The following is a 21,371-nucleotide window of genomic DNA, read 5'->3' as shown; positions in this document are numbered from 1 at the left end:
TAATGGTGGCAAGCAAGTGATGATAGTGCCAGTGTCTATAATGGTCCTAGAGGAGCAAAGCACTGTTTAGGGAGATGACGTGGAGTTTAAGAGATTCTCAGATATGAGATTTGGACTGGATCTGACCACCGAAGGAGTATGGAGCCTATGTACCAGATCTAAAATTTTTCAGTTAATCTCTGTTAGAGCAGCCCACCATGTGGGGAAAGAGGTGAGGAGAGAGAGAGATCGAAAGGGTATTTTCAGAAGTTTTGAAAAAAAAAATATTGGTCACATGATGCTATGTGACTGAGCATGATGACGGTAAGGGAATGAACTTTATTTTAAACTGTCAATCCAAAGCAATTTAAGTGGGAATATATGCAGAATATTAGACATTGATCTCAATGTCCAATGTGGCAAGATATAACTTTATCATCTGGGTCAATCTGATTCAATGGGTGCGAGCATAACCGAATGTCATTCTTCCAGGCCTCCCCACTAATGAATCAAGGTTCTACAACTAAGATGCAATCACCTGAAATGGTGTCCAATTGGGTGGTCATGGCAAGATAATGATATTATCACATACCTTCAGCAAATTAAGATTTCCTCCATTTTGATCACTTTTATATTCAAACACTGAAAGACAAAATGTTTCCATTTGTAGGTTTCCATAATATCATAATATATCATATGATGAAACAACCAAACCCAATGATTCTTGCCTGGAAAGCTGAAGAAAACTTGAAAATCCGTAGTGAAAATAGTAGAGCAACATTCTGCAAGGAAAGTTCGATCTGCTTGTATTTCTCTCCTACCCAATTTTAATGAACAAGTTTTTCCATTTGTTTTCTCTTCCTTTTGGTCTTTTAAGAGTTATTTTATTATGTTTTAGACAAATTCCAAAGAATGGAAGGACACCATGGACAGTTAAAAAATTATTCAGTCGTACGCCTTCCTTAGTGGTTCATGGACGCATAGAACTATAGAAGTAGCTAAGAAAATTGAGAAGGAAAAGGGAAATTAAAATTGATCCACAAGATTCCATAAAAACCCATCAAAGATCTAGAGAGTGAATGAAACCCAAGAAGCAAAGAACATAATATCTTCCCTTGAATGAATCCAATAGTTGTTACAAAATTACAGTAAAAAAAGCAAAGCAAAAGGTGTTTGTCCGATTGGGCTTGACTCTTAGGGCAGTTATTGGGACAGGGAAGCACTGACTCGTTGTCCATCCACTTGTAGGAGCGGGAGGTTTTCGTTGCTCTGTGAAGCCAGCCTGACGCGGTGCCCTCCACTCTAAGTGCCATATGACCCAAGCTAATGGATAGTGTGCTAGCCAATAAGGCCTATCGTGTCCATCTAATCCAGGCATGATGTGGATAATTCCTACGGTTGTGCGGCATGATCCTGATGAGCTCAGAGATAGCTAGCATGATTCTAGAAGTCTGATGTGTTACCTCGGTGAGTTAGGCAATCCCGAGCTACCCATACCTTGGTCATTGTCGAGGTGCCTGAGACGCCCGAGGTGGCTTGGCCCATCGAGGTGGAAAGTGGTGCTAAGATAGCGGTAAGTGCTGACTCACAGTCTAATTGACAGGTCGCATCCACGTGTCCTCTGTTTACTAGGTTAGGCCAAATCACCCTTCATCAATTATTATTATTATTGTTATTATTATTATTATTATTATTATTATTATTATTTTATTATTATTATATGTATATATGTAATATGTAGCTATTTGAGTTTGGTTCGAAGCTCGGTTGAAACTGAATTGAATTCGAATTGCTCATAAAGAACTTGACTCATGACCACTCCTAAATCCCAGACGTAGTGAAAATAATAAAAATTTGTTATAGGCAAGATGACTTTTATAACCCGTACCATTGAAGTGGTATCCCATAACCCAAACTATTTTTCCGGGTGACCCCACCAGTCACCCAAGATTCTACCACTAAGACCCAACCACCTGAAATAATATTCCATCGGTGGCCATGGTGGTACACTTGTTCTAGACTCCTAGTTTTATATATTGAAATAATTTTTATTTTTATAGTTATCAAAATTTTTATTTAATGACTAATAATTCAAAAAATAGAAGTAAATACCATAAAGACATCCATATTTGTAGTAGAGACTTGAGATTAAGGGTACGCATGGATTTGGTGTCAAGGCAGAACCTATAACTTACCTTATAAGAATTGGTTAGAATTCCATCGGTTTTATTCGGTTCTAAGGCAGAACCTATAACCTAGTTTATAAGAATTGGTTAGAATTCCATCGGTTTTATTCGGTTCTAAGGCAGAACCTATAACCTAGTTTATAAGAATTGGTTAGAATTCCACAATTCAGGATTATGTGTGACTAGTTCATCAAATCAACAAAGCGTTTGTAGTCCAACGGTTAGGATAATTGCCTTCCAAGCAATAGACCCGGGTTCGACTCCCGGCAAACGCATTCTGATGTTATTCTTTAATTTGTAGATAATTAATGTTTTCTCATTCATGGGTAATTTAATTATCAATGTCTTTTTTCATTAATTTGCAGACCCGAGTTCGACTCCCGACAAACCTTTGTAGTTTAATTATCAATATTTTTTTCATTCATGGGTAATTAATTAATTTACTATTAGTGGTTTTCATTTTTAGTTTCTTATTTTATGATAATTATTAATTTACTTAAATAATTAAATTAATTTCTGATGATTAGTTTTAATTAATCAAATAATAATTATTACTTATTGGCTGCCAGCGAAGATCCTCCTCCAGCAGGCTTCGGGTTTGTCCAAGTCGTTGCTGGGCGTCCCCTGCTGGACGACCCTCTGCTAATCTACAGTTTGTGCTTGAAGGCTCGGGCTAAATTCATTGTTGTGACCAGGTTAGGCGGGCTCTGCATCTCTATGTCAACTCACAGAGGTTCGGATAGGCCAGCTATGAACATATCCACCTATTGGTCTGGGCGTACTGAAGAGGCTCTGGCGAGAAGCATCTGAAACTGTTGCTGATATTCTGCTACGGTCCCTGTCTGCTTGAGGTTAATGAGTTACCCCAAAGGGTTGCTTGTTAATGGGGGTCCAAATCGAAGGAGGCAGTACAACTTGAACTGCTTCCAACTAAGACCTGGTTCTTCCTGCTCTACTCGATAGAACCAGAGCTCCGCTTCTTCGGTTAGGTGAAATGCAACTAGGCTGACCTTGTCCTTCTCCTCCGTGCACTGATTACAGAAGAATTGCTCACAGCGGTACAGCCATCCCAATGGGTCACCGCTACAACTATAGGAGGGAAACTCCAGACGATTGTATTTGGGTATGACCGCTGCAGCTGGGGTGGTGTCTTGTCGTTCGTCGGAGCCTTTGGCACGTTCTAGGCGGCGACTGTGGTTGGTGGCTGCCTCTTTAGGACTCCTTTCTCTGGTGGCGAAGTTCCCTGACATCCTCCTTGACCTCTCTTACTTCTGCGTGATTTTGCACGAGTCGGTGTTCAAGTTCATGGACCTTGGATGATAACTGCTCCATGTCGCCCATGACGCTAGGCTCTGATACCAAAATATTATGGGCCCGCACGTAGGATCTCGTCACGGGGCGATCCGCGGGGAAAACTCCTAGCCTTCCCTTGCCCTTTCCTTTGCATGCTGACCCTATTGTGGTGAACTAGGGAGTGATTTGTCCAAGAGATCACCCTAACTCTCCTAAGCTCTTCTCTTGATCGAAAATTCAATGCCTTTTCATTAATCCATGGTGTGTGCTGCGCACTACCAGGCGGTACGTGCCTTTGTGCGGTGCTGCTGGGCGGTGCGTGCTGCATGCTGCCAGGTGGTACGTGCTACTGTGCGGTGCTACCGGGCGGTGCGTGCTTCTGTGTGGCCTGTTGTGTGTGTCGTTACCTGTGACTGCGTCGCAATGTGCTGTCAAGCGGTGTGTCCATAACAGAATTTCCGTCACTTCTGTTCTTGAGCATGAAGTTGTGAAGAGATCCATGTACCAAGCCAAGAATAACGGTGCGTACAGCTCCTACGTCTTAAGAAAAATCCCTAATTGCAACAACTAAGATATAGGAAGAATAATAATACATCTCTACTACCTAAATCAACTTAACAAAAATCCTAGAAAACATTAAGGGATTTCACTTTGGGAAAAAATTTCTCTAGTCCAAATGGAGAAATTTGCACCATTTGAACATGATTTGGTGGAGTAGATTTTGAAAAGCAGCACTAGGATACTAAACAAATGTGTCTGTCTCCTGCAAGTTGAAAGATATTCATGGCAGCAGAGATTGAACCAACTGATTTTGTGTCCTATATTTGAAAATCGGAACAAAAGGAACAAAAAACGTTAGAAATGAGGGAGTGTGAAATTGGATTGAAGAATTGAAAGTGCAGAATGGCAAGAAAATCAGATACCGCAAATGATTTTCTACTTTGTGAAACCTTGGATTGAAAGTATAGTGTGGCAAGTCCCAATATCGTTCAAGAGGAAGAACTCAAATGAGATAATTTTGGGTTTAAAACAGGGGCATGCCTTGTCATTTCAAAATTATTCATGGGCATTTTGGACTTTGCGCAAGGTCTAAAAAGTGTCTAAGTGTGTGAAGTGTTGGTCCATGGTCTTAGAATTTCTGATCTGAAAATACATTTCGGATCATACTTTCAGACTTAAACACAAACACATATGGCGTCTGAAAAGTAACATTTTCAAACTTAGAAGGTCTAAAAAGTGTTATGAAATGCCACGTTAATTATCAGGCACAATAAGCTAAATCCGACCCACCCTTCTATCTCCAGGTTCAATTTGGATTTTTTTTTTTTAAATTTTCCAACCGCTCTCAAGCTCTTATAAGCAACCTTCTAAATGCCATATCGTGAAAACTCAAGCCATGCATATTAGGTTGATTTTTAGACAAATTCCAAAGAATGGAAGGACACAAGAATGGACAGTTAAAAAACTATTCAGCTGCACGCCTTCCTTAGTGGTTCATGGACGCATAGAACTATAGGAGTAGCTAAGCAAATTGAGAAAGAAAAGGGAAATTAAAATTGATCTACAAGATTCCATAAAAACCCAAATCTCTTCCCTTGAATGAATCCAGTAGTTGTTACAGACTTACAGAGCAAAAGGTGACTGTCCGATTAGACTCGACTCTTAGGACAATTGTTGGGACAGGGATGCACTAGCTCGTTGTCCTTCCACTGATAGCAGCGGGAGATTTTCGCTGCTCTGTGAAGCCAGCCTGATGCGGTGCCCTCCACTCTAAGAGCCATATGACCCAAGCTTTTGTTCAAGTCACATGGTTCAACACCCTACTTGGAATGGGCGTGCCAGCAAATTAGCTCCGACTGCACCTGCTTGTTAGAATCGGACCAACGTTCAATCACCTTGGTGCCCTCGCTTGAGTTACAAGCTTGTGCTACCTAGCTTGGCAACATCTAATGGACTGATGGATCTAATAAGGAACAAGAACTTCTTATGCTTTACCAATATGGGACTTTTGCCATATACGTGGTGTTCATCTCAAGTTCTCAATCTAAGAATATTGTGGAAGTTAAAGGTTCTTGTTTGGAGGGGTTATTCAACTTTAAAGCTATTTATCCAAGTTACAAAGCAATTGAGGTGGGATGGGAAATACTAATAATTTCAAATTCTTGTTGATCTTAATGTCCATTTGGCAGTAAACTAATTATTAACTCCAAGTAGGGATGGATTCAAGCCGAGCCGAGCTTCAATAGCTAGAACCTTTGAGCTCGAGGTCGGAAAGTTCCTAAGCTTAAGATTGCTTCGGCTCTAGCTCGATTTGAGAAAAATGTTTTATCAAAATAAAAAAAATGTTATATATAAAAAATATTTTTTATTTGATATTTAAAAATTAAGAATTATAATAATTAGTTATTATTATATATAAAAATAAAAATATTATATATAATATTTTTATCATATATATTATTTTCTATAATTTTATTACTATTTTTATTATTATTATTATTATTATTATTATTATTATTATTATTATTATTATTATTATTATGTAGCTATTAGAACTTGACTCGAAGCTTAGTTGAAACTGAGTCGTGCTTGGATTACTCGTAAAGAGCTCGATTTGTGGCCACCCCTAACTCCAAGACATAATAAAAATAATAAAAAATTGTTATAGGCAAGATGACTTTTATAACCCAGACCATTGAAGTGGTGTCCCATAACCCAAACTATTTTTCCGAGTCATCCCACCGGTGAGACAAGATTCTACCACTAAGATCCAACCACTTGAAATAGTATTCCGTTGGTGGCCATGGTGGTACACTAGTTCTGGACTCGTAGTATTATATATTGAAACAATTTTTATTTTTATAGTTATCAAAATATTTATTTAATGGATAATAATTGAAAATAGGGACAATTCCCAATAGGTACCCTATACTTTTGGTCGAGTACCAATTTAGTACCCGAATTTTAAAATGCGATAATCTAGTATTCGAACTTTTGAAATGCGACAATCTAGTACCTACCATTATTGGACAGTCAGTTATGTATATCACCTGACTTCATGTCTGATTTAAGAATTTTTAAAATGTCTAAATTACCCTTAAAAATAAAATACACTCTTCATCATCTTCTTTTTCAAAAAAATAAAACAAACGGAAAGGGCTCGCCGACTAGCCACCACCATAGCCTACGGGAGGGGTGATGTTCTCAGTTCGCCACCGTAACCGCCACCATGGCCCATGCTTGACATTCACTCTTTACGTCAGACTTGGAGATGCAAGAAAATAAAAGTAAGTCTAAATTAAAAATAAATCTGAATCAAGAGATTTTCTTTCGCCACTAATGCCTTTCTGTGTCTACATATCACAGCCACCTGTACTTCATTTAGGTTGTATTGTGCTGTATTCCAAGCTGGGGGTTTCTATTTCATTGTTATTTTTTCTTTTTTTTTTCCTGTTGTTTCATTCATTTGTAAAGTAGTCGATCAACCGTCAAGCGATAAGGGCGAAGTGTTGAAAGAAATCCAGTATAGGGAAAGAGATCTGACTTTGCTTGGAGTTTTATTCATAGGCATGTTGCCTGCAACCATGTCCAATTCAACCTCGTTGTCCGAGGAAGCTAGTGTCTCTTCTGGTACTAGAGTTCAGGACTTAAGTTGCTTGAAACCTATGTTCTCTGCCATTTCTCAGCAGCTACAACAACAGAAGATCAAGAAGAAGAGAAATCTCCCCAGAAACCCAGGTAAATGTCCCTCCTTGTTCTCCATTTTCGTTTATATTGTGTTGGATTTCTTGCAGTTGATTCTAATTAATCTCCCTATATGCTGAAGTGATTGCTTTATCCCCTAAAACTCTAATGGCAACCAACAGATTTGTGTGCGAGATCTGCAACAAGGGTTTTTAGAGAGATCAGAACCTTCAGTTTCACGGGAGAGGCCATAATCTTCCGTGGAAGCTGAGGCAGAGAACCAGCAAAGAGATCAGAAAGAGAGTCTATGTGTGCCCCGAGCCTTCATACGTTCATCACCACCCTTCAAGGTCTCTCGGTGATCTCACGGGAATTAAAAAACACTTCTGTAGGAATCAGAAATTACTCGAATAGAAGGTTCCGTCTTGTGATGCAGAACAACGGAAACCTTGTTCGTAAACGTAAGGACGACAACAATCCTTACTAGGCTTCCAGAACCAATGAAGAACAAGGTTCCAATGGCTCGTTCTATCTATCGATAACTCCTGTCACCTTTTTTGTGTCCTTTTCCATTAACACTTAACGGTGAGTTAACATCAAATAATAGACCGTCGCAAAATGAAAGTTCAGATATTAGATTAAGTTTGGATATTCAATTTTATTTAAATAAATACTATAAAGACATAAACACCATAAAGACATATTCATATATAGTATAGGCCATTCTAGCTTCGAAATGTTACACCTTAATTTTAATCCACTACCCCCACCCCGGAAATAGCTAGTTGGTTGCAGTAGAGACTTGAGATTAAAGGTAAGCATAGATTGGTTGTATTGGGTTCCAAGGCAGAACCTATAACCTGCTTTATAAGAACTAGTCAGAATTCCATTGGTTTTATTTGGTTCTAAGGCAGAACCTATAACTTAAGGTGTTCAGGTGGTACCGGGTCCTACCTGTTCAGTTGATACCAAACCCTTTTGGGTTTGTGGTCAGTCTCCTCTATTACTATTCGGTCTATGGCCTTGAGATCACCCTGCTGATGTTCGCCTACTTCCTTCAACTGAAGTTTCACTAGTAGGGGTATTACTATTTCTAATAAGGTGCTAGTTGGGGCCCCGTCTTCAATGAAGCACTGGAAAGTGAAGTGTTTCTTTGTGTGCTGTCTTGGAGGATGGCCTCCACCAGCCTAGCTTTGAAAGCCGAGGACCAAAGTAAAGGCGCCGAGTGCAACAGAGCTCATCGAGGAGGAGAAGGTGTCGATCAAGATGATCAAAAGAATCGATGTGATGGAATGCACGTCCTTCTCGATGAGATCACTTGTTTGTGCACCATTCTGATTTTTCCAATTTCTTATTTTTCTGAGCTCTTTCACTTGGTGACTGACTCAGTGTATGTCTTGTGCATGTGTTGAAATGGCCAGTTGTGAGGAGATGGCTTGATGCATGAGGGCTCTGGCAAAGAGGATGTAGTCTGGAAGGACCCAAGGGATTCAGTCCTAGGTTGTTGAGATGCAGCCGAGGTCTACAAAGTGCATGCCCCGACAATAGAAGAGGTCAAGACACTCCGAGGAAGAAATGGTGGTGGTCAACTTGAAGGAGGGTGCTCAGGGCGACCACTCCTCTACCCCATAAGAGAATGTGCCGGAGAGCGGCAACATTGTTGTCTACATGCCACAGTGGACTATTCAACCAGAAGACAGCCTCGAGATGAAGGGCGTCACCGACCAACTAGTTTGGGGCCTGCTGATGCCGGCCTTCTGGCATGAACTCACCAGCTCAACAAGCAGTTCTCTGAGAGCATGGCTCAGCATCATAGCAGTTTTTTGGTTACTTTTCTTTGGTTGATTACTACTTTTACTATACTGATAGTTGGTATCTTTTTGCAGAATGCTTGCTCGGCGTTTGCCTTGGTCAACCGCCTTGGGATGTCAAGGCGCCTTTACAAGGCACGAGAGGCGAAGGCTGAGCAGATGAGAACTCGGGTGGCTGAGTTCAAGGCCGAGAAATCGAAGCTGAAGTGTAGCATCGATGAATGTAGTGGCACCATTCACAAGTTGAAGGGTAATGTCTCCAAGATGAATGTAGTGGCACCTTAAAGTAGGAGGTTGAGGAGAAGGTAGGGGTCACCAATTTCAATGCCTCAGTGGCTTATCAAAACGAGATGGATGACTTCACTTCTCAGTCCTGGGTAGAGGGGTTCCACTTTTGCTAGGAGAGGATTGTGCATCGGCTCCCCGTCGTTGCCGAGGTCATGCAGGGTATGTATCCGTTCGGTCCCCCTACACCTACCAAGGATGGCATTGCTGCTGTTGAGGTGCCTGAATTAGTCGAGGAGCATCCGACCAAGGAATGAAGTGCTCGTCCAGCGCCACTGCTTCCATCTTCTCGTCTTGTCTCACTATCGCATATTCTTGTCTTTAAATGATCATTATATGTAGATGTAGTCCCATGAATTATATAGTAATAGGTGGCAATTCGTCCTAGGTTAGTGTTGCTGCTGCTTTTGTTTTGGGATGTATGGCTTTGTCGTAAGCCTTTTGCAAAATATACGGCTTGGAATGAAAAGATGTTTTTTGTTCCAAGTTGTGTCCTTCATCTTTCATCTCCATTTATTTTGTTGAACTTAAGCGAGTGGGTTAGTCGTAAGCCTCAGTCTTATCCAAGCCGAGGTCTAGGGTAGCTGAGATCTTGATGTCCTTAGTCTTCATCTTTGTGTTGGCCGAGGTGCTTTTGAGCTCTCATTGCTTGGGGGATGCTTAGAGGCACCTAGTCTCGGGGAGCTTTTTGGGTAAGCCGTGTTCCTCAGTTGGCTCTGTTTTGACATGCTATGAGTTGGGTGTGCGGAGTTCGATGGCTGCCCTCTAGCCTTAGGAGGTGGGAGCGTCGTTCCCACTTCGGGCTCTGGTTGTTGTCGGCCGAGTCAGCTAGTCAACTCGGTCGGTCACACATTGCCAAAGTGTGATTGTGTGTGTAGTAACGAGTGAAAGCTGCGCGCGGGTGCCATGGTCATTCTGTCGATGACTTCTAGCTTGTAGGTACCAGGTCCAAGGACTTCAGTCACGCTATATGACCTTTCCCAGTTTGATCTGAGCTTCCCTTCTCCTGGTGTGGTTACTATGACTTTGCAAAGGATGAGGTTGTCTGTCTTGAACTGTCTTCTTCGAACTTTTGAGTCGTAGTACTTAGCCATCCAATGCTGCTATGCTACCATCTTGAGGTATGCTCGGTCACATGCTTCTTCTACCAGGTCGAGCTCCGCACATAGTCCTCATTGTTCTACTTGTCGTCGTAAAGCTTGGTCTAGAGAGTTGGGGAGCCTATCTCCATGGGGATTATGGCTTCAGCCCCATACGCTAGGTTGAATGATGTCTTTCCGGTAGCTATCCACGATGTGGTCCTATATGCCTAGAGAATGCTCGGTAATTTCTTGACCCAGCTTCCCTTGACCTTGTTAAATCCGGTCTTTAGGCCGTGTAGTAGAGTTCAGTAGGTCACTTCAGTTTGTCCATTGCTCTGTGGTCGGTGAACGATTATAGTCCGGTGATCTATCTTTAGGTCGGTGTAGAAGGCTCTTACTAGTGTAGTAGATCGGCCTTTGTGTCCAGTCTTCCTCCTTTACTAGTACTAAGTTGACCACCTCATCTCCAACCGAGAGATAGAGCAGTAGCAAATCTCTGGGGCTCGACTTTGTGAGTAGAGGTGGCAAAATTAGATACCTCTTCAATTCCTAGATGGACCGTTTGCATTCCTTGGTCCACAGGAAATCCATAATCTTTTTTAGGGACTTGAAGTTGGGTAGGCATCGGTCCGCAGATTTTGACATGAACCTGCTAAGGGCGACCACTCATCCGGTGAGGCGTTGCACTTCATTCTATGTCCGAGGTGATTGCATATCGAGGATGGCCTTGATCTTCTCAGGGTTGTCTTCGATTCCTCGCTGCATGACCACGAACCCCAAGAATTTGTCAGAGTCGACCCTGAAGGCATACTTTGTTAGGTTCAACTTCATTCGATACTTCTTGAGGGTGCCAAAGACTTCTTTGAGATTGGCAAGGTGGTTTTCAGCCTTTTTGGTCTTTACCAGCTTGTCGTTCACGTACACCTCCACGTTGTAGCCGAGCTGATCTTTAAAAACGTGGTTCACGAGCCACTGATAAGTAGCATCAATGTTCTTGAGACTGAAGGGCATCACTTTATAGTAGTAAAGTCCTCGGTCAGTGATGAAGGTTGTCTTCTCCTGGTAGTCATCTGGATTTGGTTGTAGTTTGAGAATGCAACCATGGAGCTCAGGAGTCCATGCCCCGCCATTACGTCGATGAGTTGGTCGATCCTTGGTAGGGGAAACTATCTATGGGACAGACTTTGTTCAAGTCGGCGAAATCAATAGATATCCTCCACTTTCTGTTGGCCTTCTTCACCATTACCACGCTCACCAGCCAGTCCAGGTATTTGACTTCTCAAATGATGCCGGCGTCGAACAGCTTCTAGACTTCTTCATTGATTGCCTGCCACCATTCTAAGGTGAAGCTTCTCTTCTTCTTCCTAATGGGTCGGTAGTGCAGGTCAGTTTTCAAGCGGTGGGTGATGACCTTGTCCTTCAGTAGTCGTACGAGGTCATCCCAAAGACGATCTTCTAGGAGGGATCTGACTTAGACCATCTTCTCAGGGTCTTCTTTGGAGAGTGACACCTGTATAAGAGAAATGGTACCCTCTCTCCACTGCTCATAGTTCTCTATCTCCTCTTCCACTATAAGAACGCCCCTCTCCATTGCTCACAATTCCCAGTCTCCTCCTCCTCTTTCACCAAAAGAATGTCTTAACACACCACCGTTGTATCTCCATCCCTGAAGTTGTCACCTCATTCCATCAACCCTTTCCCACTTAGATCCATCATCCTGGCCGCACCACCCCCCTTAAATCAAATTTCAATTGAGGATGAAAATTCCCTTCAAAACAAATTAATAATGCATTCTTCATCACTCATTCAAAACAAAGTAACAGTTCATGTTGGAACTCGAACCATCACACAGGAAGACACACTATGTGAAGCCACTTGTTGATTTTTGGTATTTGTTGGTTTATAAAAACAAATGAGAACACTTCCATTCAGAGAAATCCATGTGGAGTGAATTCTTGAGGCCTTCTCCTTCACTTCAGCGAGTGTTGCTTGCCGGTCATGGAACCCAATGTTTCCAATAGATGACAAATGGGCAAATGGTTGGAATGAGGTCGGTGGTGGTGTGGAGCAAGGGAGAGAGAGGGAGAGGGAGGGAGAGAGAGCAAGGTCGGTGCCGTTGGTTCTAATTTCTATTGTTGTTTTTTTTTACTATGGCTTCTTTACTTGGGTCATCATTCCTGACAAAAGATAAACATACTAGAGCTATGCTCTCTACAACAACAATCCTGGGCACTCCCAAGCGAACATTGGTAACCGAATGATTATCTGACATTGCTTGTCAGAGAGCTGATCGGAGAGCCGTTAATGGTGGCAAGCAAGTGATGATAGTGCCAGTGTCTATAATGGTCCTAGAGGAGCAAAGCGCTGTTTAGGGAGATGACATGGAGTTAAAGAGATTCTCAGATATGAGATTTGGATTGGATCTGACCACCGAAGGAGCATGGAGCCTATGTACCAGATCTAAGACTTTTCAGTTAATCTCTGTTAGAGCAGTCCACCATGTAGGGAAAGAGGTGAGGAGAGAGAGAGATCGAAAGGGTATTTTCAGAAGTTTTGAAAAAAAAAATATTGGTCACATGATGCTATGTGACTGAGCATGATGATGGTAAGGGAATGAACTTTATTTTAAACTGTCAATCCAAAGCAATTTAAGTGGGAATATATGCAGAATATTAGACATTGATCTCAATGTCCAATGTGGCAAGATATAACTTTATCATCTGGGTCAATCTGATTCATTGGGTGCGAGCATAACTGAATGTCATTCTTCTAGGCCTCCCCACTAATGAACCAAGGTTCTACAACTAAGATGCAATCACCTGAAATGGTGTCCAATTGGGTGGTCATGGCAGTACCTTGGTTCTAGACTAGATAATGATATGATCACATACCTTCAGCAAATTAAGATTTCCTCCATTTTGATCACTTGTAAATTCAAACACTGAAAGGAAAAATGTTTCCATTTGTAGGTTTCCATAATATCATATATCATATGATGAAACAACCAAACCTAGTGATTCTTTCCTGGAAAGCTGAAGAAAACTTGAAAAGCAGTAGTGAAAATAGTAGAGCAACATTCTGCAAGGAAAGTTCAATCTGCTTGTATTTCTTTCCTACCCAATTTTAATGAACAAGTTTTTCCATTTGTTTTCCCTTCCTTTTGGTCTTTTAAGAGTTATTGTATTATGTTTTAGACAAATTCCAAAGAATGGAAGGACACCAGAATGGACAGTTAAAAAACTATAGAAGTATAGAAGTATAGAAGTAGCTATAGAACTATAGAAGTAGCTAAGAAAATTGAGAAGGAAAAGGGAAATTAAAATTGATCCACAAGATTCCATAAAAACTCATCAAAGATCTAGAGAGAGAATGAAACCCAAGAAGCAAAGAACATAATCTCTTCCCTTGAATGAATCCAATAGTTGTTACAGACTTACAGTAAAAAAAAAGAAAGCAAAAGGTGTTTGTCCAATTGGGCTTGACTCTTAGGGCAGTTATTGGGACAGGGAAGCACTGGCTAGTTGTCCTTCCACTTGTAGGAGTGGGAGGTTTTTGTTGCTCTGTGAAGCCAGCCTGACGCGGTGCCCTCCACGCTTAGTGCCATATGACCCAAGCTAATGGATAGTGTGTTAGCCAATAAGGCCTAGCATGTCCGTCTAATCCGGGCGTGATGTGGATAAATCCTACGGTTGTGCGGCATGATCCTGATGAGCTCGGAGATAGTTGGCATGATTCTAGAAGTTTGATGTGTTGCATCGATAAGTTAGGCAATCCCGAGTTACTGATACCACGGTCATTACCGAGGTGCCTGAGACACCCGAGGTGGCTTGGCCCACCGAGGTGGAACGTGGTGCTAAGATAGCGGTAGGTGCTGACTCACAGTCTAACTGACAGGTCACGTCCACGTGTCCTCTGTTTACTAGGTCAGGCCAAATCACCCTTCATCAATTATTATTATTCTTGTTGTTGTTGTTATTATTATTATTATTATTATTATTATTATTATTATTATTATTATTATTATTATTATATGTATGTATGTATGTATGTAGCAATTTGAATTTGGCTCAAAGCTCGGTTGAAAGTGAATCGAGTTCAAATTGCTCGTAAAGAGCTCGACTCATGGCCACTCCTAAATCCAAGGATTAGTGAAAATAATAAAAATTTATTATAGGCAAGATGACTTTTATAACCCGGACCCTTGAAGCGGTATCCCATAACCCAAACTATTTTTCCGGGTAATCCCACCAGTCACCCTGAATTCTACCACTAAAGACCCAACCACCTGAAATAATATTCCATTGGTGGCCATGGTGGTACACTTGTTCTAGACTCCTAGTATTATATATTGAAATAATTTTTTTTTATAGTTATCAAAATTTTTATTTAGTGACTAATAATTCAAAAAATAGAAGTAAATACCATAAAGACATCCATATTTGTAGTAGAGACTTGAGATTAAGGGTACGCATGGATTCGGTGTCAAGGCAGAACCTATAACCTACCTTATAAGAATTGGTTAGAATTCCATCGGTTTTATTCGGTTCTAAGGCAGAACCTATAACCTAGTTTATAAGAATTGGTTAGAATTCCACAATTCAGGATTATGTGTGACTAGTTCATCAAATCAACAAAGCGTTTGTAGTCCAACGGTTAGGATAATTGCCTTCCAAGCAATAGACCCGGTTTCGACTCCCGGCAAACGCATTCTGATGTTATTCTTTAATTTGTAGATAATTAATGTTTTCTCATTCATGGGTAATTTAATTATCAATATTTTTTCATTCATGGGTAATTAATTAATTTACTATTAGTGGTTTTCATTTTTAGTTTCTTATTTTATGATAATTATTAATTTACTTAAATAATTAAATTAATTTTTGATGATTAGTTTTAATTAATCAAATAATAATTATTACTTATTTATTTTTGTTTTAGAAATTATTTTCTTTTTATTAATATACTTATGAAATTATTATTATTTTATTTTCTAGTTTAATTATTATTAAAGGGAAATCATTAAGTATTATTGTTATGCAATAGTAATGAGCTAATAATTTTAATTATATTCATTTACTTTAATAAATTCTTAATTATTAATTTACTATAAAAATTAATTAATTAATAGTAAATATTTAAAATTAATATTATATGATTATTATTTATGAGTTAGGAATAAAATGATTGTAGCTAAACATGATTAACTTCGTAACTATAGCCATGAAATTATACTTGTTCGTGGCTATAGTGATAAATAGCTCTTTAGCCATGGACAGAATAACTTTTAACCATGGACAAATTGTCCGTAGCTATAGCTCAACTTCTACTTTCATAACTTATAGCCACGAATACATTATAACTGTAGCTTTAAATATATTTTTGCCACGGAAAGAATAACTTTTAACCACGGACAAAGTGTCCATAGCTAAAGCTCAACTTTTGCTTTTGCAACTTATAGCTATGGATACATTATAACGGTGGCTATAAATATCTTTTAGCCACGAACAGAATAACTTTTAACCACGGACAAATTACACGTAACTAAAGCTCAATTTTTTGTCACAAACAAATTGTCCATAGCTAAAGCTCAACTTCTATTTTTGTAACTTATAACCATAGATACATTATAACCGTGGCTATAAATATCTTTTAGCCACGTATAGAATAACTTTAACCATGAACAAATTGTTCGTAGCAAAAGCTTAACTTTTTTCCATGGACATCAAATTGTATGTAGTTATATCGCATGTTTTAGCTACAGTTTTTTTACCGCAGCTAAATTACCATAGTTATAGCCCCATTTTCCTATAGTGTTCCTCAAGCCTCTATTCCTACAGGGCATCATTCGTGGTGTAAACCTCCTCCAACGGATATAATTAAGATAAATATTGATGTTGTTGTCATAGCCACTGTTTCCTTAAATGGTCGGACCATTTGGCTTGGAAATCATTTAGGCAATTGGTTCCGTTTTACCTCAAACCCGGCTTAGGACCATTCAATTCATTCAACAATTTTAGGCCATTTTTTTATTTTTTAATTATTTTTATCAGAACGGGCCTTTCATTTGGATCGGATAGTCGAACTGTCAACTTGGAAACTGGTGGCTAGAATGGTGGATCCGAATCTGTTTTTAAAACATTGCTCTTAAGTGTTGTTAGAAGGTTATGGCGCTATAATTAATCAATTCTTCGACTTTTGTTGGTCGAAAATTTGATCCCACCGTAGAGACTTCATCTACTAGTTGCTGACTACAGAAATTTACTTCACTGCCTTCCTTCTTACTCAGTAGTATGTTCCACAATCTGCCAATCTAGATTTTCTACTTCCCAAATTTTCCCATCACCATTTTTCATCAATCTTTTTTCCCAAAGAGAAACAACACAGAAAATATAGCATGTTAAATCCAAATCGAAAAAACCAAATTGTAAAATCAAGTCGATTCTGAATTTGTTATGGGCCCACACGTAGGATCTCGTCACGGGGAGGTCCACATGGAAAACTCCTAGCCTTCCCTTGCCCTTCCCTTTGTGTGCTAATCCTATTGTGGCGAACTAGGGGGTGATTTGTCCAAGAGATTACCCTAATTCTCCAAAGCTTTTCTCTTGATCGAAAATTCAATGCCTTTTCATTAATTCATGGCTCCTTAAATAGGAGATTACAGAAGGAAATTCCTAATTAAACTCAAACTCCAACTTGAACTCAAACTCCTAATTACCTACTCCTAATTGTAACACAACGCCTATTTAAGATAAGATAAGATAAGATAGAGTAGCTGGCGGCGAGTTGGCGAGAAGAGATAAGTGTGGACCCACCTTGATGAGCTGTTGTATGGGTCCCGCTCTACTGCTGCTGCCGGGTGGCGTGCGCGTCTCACAGTGCTACTGTCGTGTGGCACGTGCTGTTGCCAGGCGGTGCGTGCTGCGTGCTGCCAGGCGGTACGTGCTGATGTGCGGCGCTGTCATGCGGTGCGTGCTACTGCGCGGCCTGCTGTGCGTGCCGCTACTTGTGACTGCGCCACAATGTGCTGTCAGGCGGTGTGTCCATAACATCACACCCATCCTGGACAACAAGCTTGCCCTCAAGCTCGAGAGCTGGGTAGGCACTATGAAGGTCAGTCCAGGGAATCCAGGTGGCCTCCGTTGAGGGTAGTCCTTCTCATTCTACGAGAACCTCGAAGGTACCCTGATTGATGCATGACCAACGAGAGCTCGAGGGTGGAGGATGGGTCTGCCATCCTTTAGAAGGGGTAGAGAAGGCATGTGCTTAGGGGGAGTCCCTGTAAAAGGCTTCAGTCGGGACACATGGAAGATGTCATGGATTCTGTTGTTCTCTGGTAGCTCGAGTTGATAGGCAACCTTCCCGACCTATCGGAGAACCTTGAAGGGACCATAAAATCTGGGGCCCAGCTTGGGGGGGCCTTGCCGCCTGAGGGAGAGCTGGCGGTACGGTTGGAGCTTCAGCCAAACGAACTGACCTGGCTCGAAGGTGACTTCACGTCGGTGCTGATCGTAGGTTTGCTTCATACGTGCCTATGCCTACTGCAAGCATAGGGAGACTTCGGCCAGGAGGGCATCACGGTCTTGGAGACTGTGATCTACTTCTTCCAACCGTGTGGACCCTGGTTCATAAACCAAACTGACTGGTTCGGTTAATCGATTTTTTAGGTTCAGTTTTGATCGATTTTTTTGATGGTTCAGTATTTTGTTTTTTGTTTTTTGTTTTTTTTTTTTTTTTTTTGCTCACCCCTACCTGGGCTGCATGGGAGGCCCATAGTAGATCATCAAATTATCATTGAAGATGATTTGAGTCTTGTCATTGCTTGCCTAAAGGGAAATGTTAAGCCCCCCTGGTCGATTAGAAATATTGTTATAGAGTGACAGCTTGGATTTAGAGTAGAGCATAGACATGCGTTTAAAGAAGCTAATAAAGCGGTTGACTGGATAGCGGGCAAGGTTCATTGGGGAATGAACCTTGGTAATCCCCCTTGGGATCTCATTGTTATTTGCTAAACGATTTGAGGGGGAGTGCTACCCCGTCTTGTCTTTTGTAGCACCTCTTTGGTTTTTTTTTTTAAATACTAGTAAGGACCCGTGCGATGCATGGGATTTATTAAGCGAAAGTTAAATAATAAAAAGGGTCATTTACTAAAATACCCTTTATAGTTTCATGGGTTCACTAAAATCTACCCTATAGTTAAAATTTTACTAAAATACCACTTTTAATTTGCAATGGATTTAATCAATCTCCCATTAGATGATAGTGTTGAACCTAATGTTCATTTAAATAAATTTAATCAAAATAAAATAAAAATAAATATACCATTTTTTTTCCCTTTATAAGACACGGGCAACCACTCTATAAGCTATATTTGGTTAATTTTGTTTTTTATACAAAAAAAAGTGGTAAGGGTATTTTTGTAATAAAAAATCATGGGCCTAATGGCAAAACAAACACTCCTTAATGAAAGCTTGATTAAGTAAATAAGTTGTAAAATATATGGGATGTTTTAATAAAATGAAAACTATAAGATAGGTTTAAGTAAATATGTAAAACTATAAGATGTGTTCTAGTAAATGACCCTAATAAAATCACATAAGAGTATACAATTGTTATATATTTTTCAAATTTTTAAATAATTAATAAATATTCATATTTTGTGTACTACTTTTAATAAATTTTTTATAATACAAAAATAACAATAATTAATTTTAGTTAGGTTTATTCATCAAACTGATGAAATCGACCAACACGATCAACTGGACCCAAGTTGGTCAGTTTTCTAGTATTTTAGGTTGGCTTTGGTTCAAAAATTTCCAATTTGACTAATTTGGATCAAATTTACTTTGGCCATTTATGAACCAATCAAAATCGAATGACCTAACCATGGATATATATTAATATTTTATATTTTAAATATAATTTTTAATATGGAAGAGTGGAGTGCTCTGTCGAGGCGTAGTGCTGCTTCCTTTGGTTGATGTCACTGTCGAATGCCCTAGCAAGACCAGAGGAGTTGACGGACCAACAGTCTTGGGCGGACCTCAGGCATCTGCAATGTTGGTCCGATTGATGCTTCAGGGCGGACTAGGGTAATAAATGTCTACCACGTGGCTTGTCAATATCGATGCTTTGGTTCCTAAGGCCTCGCGCATGCACTAACAGGCGTGTCAGTTGGTTTTCCCACACTTTGCCAGAGCAGATCTTGATCACCACCGTCGATCTTGCTTCGATTGGGGCTCCTTGGGGATATAAAATGGGTGGATGGGCATTTCTCCTTTGCCATTTGCGAGGGGAGTTGCCTGGATAGCTCGGCAGAGGGTTGTTCCATTGCTCGAGTTGTGTTTTTGATTTTGTGGCTACAAGCTTGGTAAGATGTCTTCCCATCTTCCCATTCTTCTTCTTCTGGTTCTAGTTCTTCGAGTTCTAGCAGCTCTTATTATGAGTCTGAGGTTGGGGATTTTGACAGTGTCGAGGTTGAGGAGGCCAATGTTGATCTTTCTAGGGTAGAAGTGGAGCGTCCCTTATGGGTTGGTCATCGGTTCGGGACCAGCCCTAGTATTTTGGCTCCTGGGGATATGGCTCAGACCCTTGCCATGTATGATATTCCCGAGGAGTTTGGGATAAGGTGTTTGTAGCTTGGCGAGATGCAAACAGATGCTCAGCCAAGCAAGATATGCATGTACGAGAGTAGTCTGGAAGCCGGGCTAACGTTTCCTCTGAGTGAAAGTAACGCCAAGGTATTTGGGTGGTACCGAGTTTTGCCGGTGCAGCTAATGTCAAACTCCTTTCGGTTATTGTTTGGCTTCATGTCTTACTTTGTGGTAAATAACATTGAGTTGACCCTGGGTATGGTGAGCTTCCTTTTCCAGCTAAAACATCACCGATAGGGCTATTTCTATTTCTCGGCTAGGAAGAATGTTAAGCTACTGGTCGGGGCTCCCTCTTGTGTGAAGCATTGGAAGGAGACCTTCTTCTTCATGCACTATTCCGAGGGCCTCCCTTTCCCAACCAAGCTGTAAGTGTCGAGGATGAAGGTGCCACAGCCTCAGAGGTCCATGCTCACTTGGGAGGAGAGGTTGGCCATGAGTATGATCGGTGAAATAGACTTGATGGTGTATACTTGTTCTGAAATGTTGATGCTTGTCAGACTAATGTGTAGGGCGGCCGGTCTATTTTTCGCTACTTTAGTTTACTTTGTCAAATCTTCTTTTTTCCTTATCCTTATACTTGTTGTTGTAGTTCTTCAGTGCAGGTGTGGAAATGGCAAGTCATGCAGAGATTGTTCATCGGATGAAAGAGAATCGGCAGAGGCGGAGCCAAATTGGGGCTCGTCTGGAGGTGGCTCCCCAACCACGGTCCTTTGACTGGTCGTCTCGTTGCTAGAAAAGGGTTCAGCAGCGAGGCAACGATGACAAGGATGCAGTGGTGGTGGACTCAGATGAAGTTCGTCGTGCTGCATCCCACTCGTAGACTGAGGCTGGGGGCAGCAGCTCGGGCATACATGTGTCACGGTGGTTGGCCCATAACGAGGACGACCTTGAGATGCCTGGGGTCCCCGAGCAATTGCTCCAAAGGAATGATAACAATGTCCATCACTCGAGAGGCTTTAAGCACTGATAGCGGTGTACTAGAATGCTCGCTTATCCGCGGTGTGGCTCAGGTAAGCTTGTTCTTGCATTTCTTGAACTTTCTTAAGTCATTTCCTCCTATTCTAGCCTCGGTTCTTGTCCTCAGAGTGCATGCTCGGTGATTACCCTGATTGATCGGTTTCGGGACCTATGGACCATGTTTGAGAAGGAACATGCTGAGTACCTAAGCCTGAAGACTCAGTTGATCGAGCTCCAGGCAGCCAGGGAGAGGACGGCCATGCTAGAAGTGGAGGTGGTTGAGTTGAAGGCCCAGTTGGCAGAGCAGACGAATGTTGTGCGTAGCTTGAAGCAGCAGATCACTGAGCTAAAAGCGGAATAGGAGTGACTAAAGCAGGAGGTAGTGGCACAGTACAAAAGCTTAGAGGAGCTCCGTCAAGAGATGGATCAATACGCCTCAAGTTC

General features: G+C 41.0%; 3 non-coding genes across 3 annotated transcripts; 2 read left to right on the top strand and 1 right to left on the bottom strand.

The window, feature by feature from the left end:
- Positions 1-2,368: 2,368 nt before the first annotated feature.
- On the top strand, positions 2,369-2,440 carry TRNAG-UCC (transfer RNA glycine (anticodon UCC)). The gene has a single exon. It is a non-coding gene; the product is annotated as a tRNA-Gly (tRNA).
- A 2,651-nt stretch (positions 2,441-5,091) lies between these two features.
- Positions 5,092-5,399, bottom strand: LOC148843499 (signal recognition particle RNA). The gene has a single exon (XR_016104003.1).
- Positions 5,400-14,955: 9,556 nt separating this feature from the next.
- On the top strand, positions 14,956-15,027 carry TRNAG-UCC (transfer RNA glycine (anticodon UCC)). Its single transcript has one exon. It is a non-coding gene; the product is annotated as a tRNA-Gly (tRNA).
- Positions 15,028-21,371: the final 6,344 nt, after the last annotated feature.

The sequence above is a fragment of the Nelumbo lutea genome, chromosome 8, assembly GCF_056320005.1.
Source record: "Nelumbo lutea isolate HS-2025 chromosome 8, American lotus-T2T, whole genome shotgun sequence".
NCBI classification, from domain to species: Eukaryota; Viridiplantae; Streptophyta; class Magnoliopsida; order Proteales; family Nelumbonaceae; genus Nelumbo; species Nelumbo lutea.
This window is presented reverse-complemented; position numbering and strand designations above follow the sequence as displayed.